At 35.6% G+C, this 8,484-nt stretch overlaps 1 protein-coding gene across 3 annotated transcripts in view; it reads right to left on the bottom strand.

Annotated features, from left to right (window-relative positions):
* pip4k2aa (phosphatidylinositol-5-phosphate 4-kinase, type II, alpha a) overlaps positions 1 to 8,484 on the bottom strand; it is a 31,095-nt gene that overhangs the window by 13,113 nt on the left and 9,498 nt on the right. The gene's annotated exons all lie outside the window — the stretch shown is intronic.

Raw genomic sequence — 8,484 nt, forward strand, 5'->3', positions numbered from 1 at the left:
AGGAGACATGAGTAAGAAACCCAAGAACACAAAGGAGTCTTAACTATGTCAGCACAGACGCTTCAAGGGATTCTTGTACAACTGGATGATTTAGACCAAAAGAAACAAAAAAAAAAAAACAAACAACCTTTTACTGTGTTTTTCTTTAGAGACACCATTATGTGTAAAATTCGGTTATAGAACCAAGATTGACAGATATTAGAGGTGAGAATATAAGAATAGATCAGGCAGTTTTACTAATTGAGTGGCTGGTTTTTGTGAGTTTAAAAAAAAAAGAGCTCATGTCGGGGAAAGTGGAAACTCAAGCTTCAAGTTAAAGCATACAAGCTTATTAAAGTAAAACGTTTTTACACAATGTTGCAGAGGCTGCCGTTCTTACGTATTTACATGACATTAAATGATAATATATTTATTAAATACATTATTCTAAACAGAAAGAGATAAGTTAATGTGACAGTTGTCTATATTTCTTATCAATGTAGGCTGTTCTGTACAAAACTACTAGTTATTAACGTCAGTTATTAACGTCTTCATGAAGCTTATTTTGCCTGTCTGAAATGACATACTCAAAATAAATTAAGCATAATTTCACTACTATAATGTCTATATGTATAATATTTGACTCAAAAGAAAGCCAAGGCATGTGAGATAACTACAGAAGTGCCAGAATCTAGATATTTATTATAACAGAGTAAATTTCACCTGTAACACTGTAGAACATTTAAATGGTTATTTCCTAAAAGAAAACCAAATTACTTTCAGTGAAAAAACAGAGGAAAACAGCCTAATTCATTTAGTAATTAGTAAAGTAACGTCTGCCGAGTAGCTGTGCAAACACAGAAGCTAAAAAAATGAACCTGAGCAGTTTTACAGATGTTTTAATAGATGTGTTGTGAAGGTAAATATCTCACGAACCCCTTGGCCAATGTTCATGATCAACACTTTTATCCATTGTCAGTCAGGAGAATGAAGGGATAACTTTTTATTGTTTACTAGTTTTGTCACACAATGATGAGACAGAAATCTTCTTTCATGTGACACATTGTGTGGTTTGCTTAAAGTGGAGAAATAAGCAGAAGTTCGAAAGTGGACAGTGCTGTTTTCATGTTTTTGTTACATGCTCTAAATTGCTTAGGCTGTTTTGTTTGGATGCCAAAGCCTGGTCTTTTAGCTGAGTTTCCCCCTGTGATTCTTGTATGTTACATGTTAGAACTGGTGCTTCTTAGTGTGTGAAAGAATCTTCTTCACTGCAGAGGTTAAATGATGTTGGACATGAGTACAATCTGGAGTGTTTTAGAGGGTTTAAAAACTTAAACATTTACAAATACACACTCAAACATGAATTTTCTTTGCTCTTCTAAAAAAAATGAGACAGAGGAAAAAAAAGCGAAAGATGCCATGTTAGCAAGTCTACTTTCAAGATTTGAGCCAGGATCAGCTTCACAGAAAATGAGTCTTAAATCCAGATTACACAAAAACACAAATTAACTATAATATTAAAACTACTGACAGATAAAATATATAACACTACTCATCTTATCCTGTAATGCCAAAGTCATTCTGACTTTACACTTAACATCTCTGACTGAATTGCACCTTTGCAATTATGTTTTAACAGAATGCAACGCCACAAGACACTTGAAAACCTTGAACAGTAAATAAACTGCAGGGCTTCAAACACCTACGGTACATTGCAGGAATTTCCACTCATCGCTGGCCATGTTTCATACTGCTGCACTATGTAGACCTGGCATTTGTTATGACTCAGACACAGCCTGATATGCAGATGAGATGTGTATCTGTGTGTATGTGTGTGTGTGTCTGTCAGTGTGAATGTTTATTTGTTGTTCCCTGCCAGCAGGAGTGCTGGCAGATTGCTCTATTTATGCTCTAATAATAACCTAACATTTCATCTAGCATATTTTTAATATATTTAGTTTGCCACAATCAAATGTGCCCATCAACCATGCAGTCCTGAATGTTATTTCAGTTTTATATATTGTACAAACCAAGCTGTGATTTGTTATTTTAGTGTTATTTTCAGTCTGTGAAGACAGGCTGGAGTAGAAGTGGAACTGAGTAACTTAGACTGCTAACCAAATCTTTGTATTTCTAGTTTAAACAGCAAAAACATATTCCCATCTTCCCCTTCCCTCTTTCTGGAAAACATTTATAATTATACCAGCTTGAATAGTGAATAATGTGTTCTTCCATTAACAAATCAACATCAGCCTTACATCTGTTTTAGCCTGTGCTCTCTTTTAATGTATTTTTACAATGCATTTCAATTAGGGCTGCAACAATTAGTCGACGTTGTCGACAATAGTCGACAATAAAAATAGTCGACAACGAATTTAGCCGTCGACTATTGTCGGTAAAAAAACAAAAAAACTACAGAGTGAGACATCGTCTTCCAATCCTATCTCTGCTTAGAGTTGCACAATGCACATACGCAACGAGGGGAAAAAAAATTACAGAGTGACACATTGTCTTCTTTATTTTAATCTCGGCTGAGAGTTGCACATGCGAAATAAAGTCCGCCAGGGGGAAAATATGCGGCGGACTAGGGAGCTGAACGGCGGCAGAGGATGTCAAAAGTCTGGGATAACTTCACGTTAAACTTAAAAAATAAAATTAAATACATGCGAGATTTGTAAAGCGGACGTTGTGTACCACGGAAGTACTTCGGCAATGCCCGAACACTTAAAGAGAAGGCACGTTGGACTTACATAACATCCTCATGCAAGATTTCAAAGCTGAAAGTGAAATAAGAGCCATTTATAATAATCATGAGATACATAATCCGATTAGTCACCGACTATTAAAACGACTAGTTGACCAATTGACCATCAGAAAAGTCATTAGTTGCAGCCCTAATTTCAATGTAGGTAAACTTAAAACTGCAACACTATAAAGATATGCAACCCATCAGTATTGGCTTTTGGAGAGGAGTTTTGGGAATATATGGAAAGTGAGTGGAGTGAGAATATAACATTTCAAGATGTACTGCACCACATTATTTTTACAAATAGCATAAACAGATGTTAATAGCTACATGACATCATATGGTAAAACAAAGACGACACCAGAGGATGAGACATAATGAAGACACTGAAGTGCAAATAAGTCAAGCAATGGTTATAAAAATTACCAAGTAGAGGTATGGTTATAGCTCAATTAAACCATTATATTGGACAACTGTCCTTGTCCCAGTATACAATCATGAGAAGGAAATTAAGCGAATTAAGCATGCCTGACTCTGCTACAATAAGTGGGGAAATGCAAACTTTTTTTTTGATTGACCTATGATGTTACAGAAATACACAATTAACAAAAAAACTAAGCTTGTGGAAATAAGCCCCATCTCCTGCAGATACAGATATAGATTTATGTATCCTTTGTTTTTATTCTTTTTTAATGAAATGGCTTCTTGTGCTAACTGCAGGTTAGGACAAGGCCATCTAAGACAAAAAATGCGATTTAAATTCAATCGTGTATCATGTAAGATGATCACTCAGGACAAAGTTTTTTCAGCGGGATGTTCTGTGGAAACTGAATTATCAGCAAAGACAGAGACGTGTCAGAGGAAGAGCAAATCCTGGTGCTCGAGTGGGTGTTTTTTTTTCCTTTTAAACGTAAAGTAACAACACTTCATCAAAAGGTTGCTAGATTCTTCTGTAGACGCTTAAAAAATAGCGATAAGAGTACCAAGTTACCAACAGTGAGTAGCAGTAGCAAGTGGGTATGTGCTTCAACAAATTAACCTGCAAGATGCACTGCCGAACTTGCAACTTTCCCAGCAATATCCCCCTATCGTTGGCTAATTCGGCATCCATTTTGCATCCTACCTGTACTGTGAGCAGTCTCCAGTCACCAGTCTTTTATGAGTCTTGTTCTGTCCCTTTCTATCTTTCCATTTCTCGCTTCCTCTGATAATGCCTTCTTGTGTTTCTTTGCTGAATCAGTCACAGTGCGCATTCAAAACGATCAGTGTGTTTATGTACGTTTGCTAGCGTGTGAAGCGAAACTCAGCTGCAACGTCATGTGGTGTCCCGGGTAAAAAATTGTATAGTGTGGTTTCTCTGGATGCTGCTGCTCAGCAATAGCTCCAGATATGTGCATAATATATGTAACTGTACCATCAAACGAGTCCTGAACGCAGAGTTTTAAAGCCGAAAAGTTATATATTGCGTCTTTAATTAGAGGACATATAAAAACACTGGCACGGCTTTTCAGAAGACACTACTTATCTAACTCGGCATCAAATAATTGAGCCTAAACAGTACCGTCTCACTTTACATCCCATTTATAAATTCTTGCAATATGTTAAAATGTCAATACATCATCTAGCCCCAAGAAGAGAAAAAGTTAAGGGAAGACAACTATCTAATGGATAGTTAACAACACCGAATGTTTGAAAGTCAGGGCAGAACATGTGAATTTGGAAAATTAGTCCTGACTAGAGCACTTCGGTTGTAAACTTTACAGCCAATTAAATTTTTTTTTCTTCTTTTTGGCCAACGTCTGTATATACCTCATTGAACTGGCTCACTTTTAAAAGCATAAACAATAAAAAATAGTCAATAATCAAAGCATAAGCTGGCAGCACGCTCACATCTGAAAAGGCTTTGGGGTCGAGGGCAACCGCCTGGTTCAACTAAACATTTCCTCCAGTAAAACATGTACCTTGATTCATACAATTTGTTTTAATTATTGCATTAATCAACTATTGTTAATTAATGCAGGTAAAGAAAAAATATAAAGAACATTCTTTGTTCAAATGTAAACCAACACTGAACTATGCAAAAAACTCAACCAATTTTGTGTTCAAAGTTTTTGCCATTCCATATACAAACCTTTATCTATATCCAGCTGAGCAAACATGCAGTCATTGTTGCATTTGAAGAACACAACAGCCTATGTGCATCGTACTAGATAGTTAACTCTCTGTTCAAACACAAAGGCGAGGCAGCAGGAAAGTATCAAATTTTTGTGTACAATCAAAAACACAAAAACAAAATGTACCGTTAGAGAAAGAAAGGCTCAAAGATATGGAAATCAAGGAATCGGAGTATGTTTCAGCACCATTCTGTGACAGGCACTGATGTCACAATGATGTTATAAAACAGATGCATCCTTGGTAGGGAGATGTCACCTAATCAACAAGGCTGTGTTTCACACATTAGCTGAGATACCTAATATTAAAGGATTGTGAAGCCAACACGATTGACATAACTGAATGCACACATAAAATGAAAGTGGTTATTAGATAAAAAAGAAAAGATCCTTGAGTCTGAAACCCCTTAACCTCCATTCCCTTCTCTATTTTTTGTACAGATGATGATGTAAAAAAAAAATGTCTGTTTCTGCAATGAAATTTAGCTATAAACCTAAAAGGAGCACATTATTGAAAATTTAAGTTGGGAACACACACACACACACATATACATATATATATATATGTATATACATACATACATACATACAACTGCGGTCTTGCTGCTAAACCTTTTTAGCAGGTGCCTTCGTGACCAAATTTGAATATAAGCCTGATGTTACAATCGAGTACATGATCCACTTTAAATAATGTGTAGTATTCTTATTTTATCTTCCAGGCTCCTGACACCATTTCTATTTTGAGGAGTTCTAATACTTTGTTTTATCAAGCGCATGCATGTTTCTGCTCATCTTCCCATAGTTATCAAACTTGCAGACAAATTTCACACCACCACTTCCTTTGTGTCTCCATGGCGATGAAAACTGGTTTTCCGGCACAGAATGAAGCAAGCATGTGCTGTTGCTCCATTAGACAGGAAGCTGGTGAGAGAGAGTGTGCTCTGTCAGCAGTGTGGTATAGCTTTGTTTTCCTGAACAATGAGTTGACTCACTCCAAACAGATGATGGCACACTAATAGTATAGAACATAGGAACGATATCTCTCTGAGTTATAAACGAGAGAAGAATGACTAATCAAGCCATCAGGCTCTGTTGCCTGTAGGGTGACATTTGCCAACGATCAGGAGAGCTATGACCATCATCTTTATCTTTTCACACTTCTAATTATCTTTTGCTGGTTTGAGAAATATGTTGTAGAATGTGTTAATAATGTTAAACATCTTTTTAATTCAGCCTAGGTCCTTTTGAACAGTGGCTTTGCAAGTCAAGGTACAAAAAACAAAAAACAAACCAAAAAAACAAAAAAAAAACCAAAACAGAAATAAAGATCATCTTTATCTGACTCCTTTAAATTGCATAGAATATTCTTCTAGACCAGGGGTCTGCAACTTTTACAATCCAAAGCGCCATTTTCCCCTCACCCTAGCTAAATAAAAGATGTTTAGAGCCGCAAATGTTATGAGACCTTTTGAAAAAAGATAAAGGACAAATTTGTTGCCATTTTTGAAAAATCACATTTTTATTTCTATTTTTAGGTTTTAAAATAAAGGAAAATATAAAACTTTTGCAAAAAGAGGATAGACAGACTTTTCTGTGGGATATTGATATTTGTGGAAAAGTATGTTTAAAAAAAAATAAAATAAAAAAATAAATAAAAACAGTTTCTAAACTAATGACAATGAAAATAGATTTAAAAATATTACCGGTACTTTCAGTGTCATTTTTTAGTGGAAATTCAATGCGATTATTCAATGTAAAAAAAATGAAAAATTGCAAAAAGCCTGCATTTGTTATTTATTTAGAAACATTAGTTAGTTTTTTTTAGCATTTTTAGCCATGTATTAGGAGCCACTGTGGATGGTCCAGAGAGCCACTTGCAACTTCGGAGCCGCGGGCTGCAGACCGCTGTTCTAGACAGTCTTTGTTACTCTGCTTTCAACCTGTCAATTACATGTGAAAAACGGGACAAGTGCTCCAGAAAAGCAGCCTTAAGAAAATGTGGTAAATTAGAAGAAAAGTCTACCAAACCAATTTACAAAATATTAAAGTGTATGTTGCTCTTGAAAATAATAATAATAATAAAAAAGAAAAAATACAGAAGCAAAAGCCAAATATTGCTGTTTGCTTCAAAAACAGGGTAAAATATGTCATACTGGTTAGGATTCTAAGAAAACTAACTTTTAAAGAAGTAAATATGCTGAGGGATTTAGAAAACATTAATTAATTAATTAATCAATTCATAAATTAAATACTCAAAACCTGGTGGTAATATAGGTATCGAGTTCAGCATGTATAACCTGAAGTGTGTCACAAGCCCACTGCTCTAATAGTATGTGGGTGGAACACTTTGTGGTGGAGTAAAACCAAGTGTCAAATAACGATGACTGTTAAGTGCAGTTGTCTGTGCTTTTAACCTGTGCCTCTGATATATGTTGTTTTTGGTGCTTCAGTCGCTTTGTTATGAAATTAGTTGTCATTTATTCTTACCCATGTAAAAAAACAAAATGACAAATGATTAAAGTAAATAGATAACACATTTCTGTTAATACAAACATAAGCAGGAACAAACAAACTGCAAATAATTGGGACTGCAATCCAGGTTAAGGGCACCCTGTTGTAACCAAGCAAGGCTGAAAGAGGGACACGTTATTTAATGAAATTCAGTCCAATCTGATTTTTTTTTCCACATAGAAATTCAGACTACGGTAGAAAAAAAAAGATTAATATAACCACTTCACTTGATCAAAGCCTAACCACATTCATACAGATATTTGAGCATTAATGTACAAACTGATAGGGCCACAGATACTACCGCTGCTAGTGTTAGTGACACTGAAAACCATAACATGAATTATACACAGATGACATTCTCTCTTGACCTTATGGATTAAATTATTCTCAATTTTGACAGTTGAGTGTTTTTTTTTCCCCCTTTCATTTTTCAAAGGTTTATCATTCTCAATTAATTCGTCTTAATTAATTTGCTCCCACCCCACAAACCTTTCAGTGGATTAAATTTGTACTTTAAAACTGATTTTCACAGGCACACTGGAACAAAACCACAAGAAACTTCAATGAGTTCTCGTTTCTGTCATCGCCTCAGGGTGCCAGGATGTGAGGTGCCAGCTTTTCTGTTTTCTTTACCCAAAATCATCACACATATTAGCTGTAGGTCACTCCTGCAGACATTTATAGAATGTTCCTCTTATGCAATCCACAGACGCAGACACAGCTACTGTTAGTCAGACAGAGAGGCAGAATACTTAAAAAAGGGAAACAGAGGAGATAAGGGAATTAAAATATACTACATCACATGTGTCAAACTCCAGGCCTGTGGGCCACATCCGGCCTGTGAAATAATTATCTAAAGACTATTAGAGCCCCATAACAAGAGCAGTTAAAGGGGCAATAAGTGGAAATTCATAATTTCTAGATTGAAGGAATTAAATAAAATTGCTATGTGAAAAACTAGAGGTTAAGTTAATCTGGAATATAACATGACGTCACACACCATCTCTATGTGTTGATTTCCAGCCCTTTGTTCACAAGCCAGTCGGGCTGCGCATTCATGTACACGCATGGGAATCA

Source organism: Melanotaenia boesemani, chromosome 18 (assembly GCF_017639745.1).
Source record: "Melanotaenia boesemani isolate fMelBoe1 chromosome 18, fMelBoe1.pri, whole genome shotgun sequence".
In the NCBI taxonomy this organism is placed as follows: Eukaryota; Metazoa; Chordata; class Actinopteri; order Atheriniformes; family Melanotaeniidae; genus Melanotaenia; species Melanotaenia boesemani.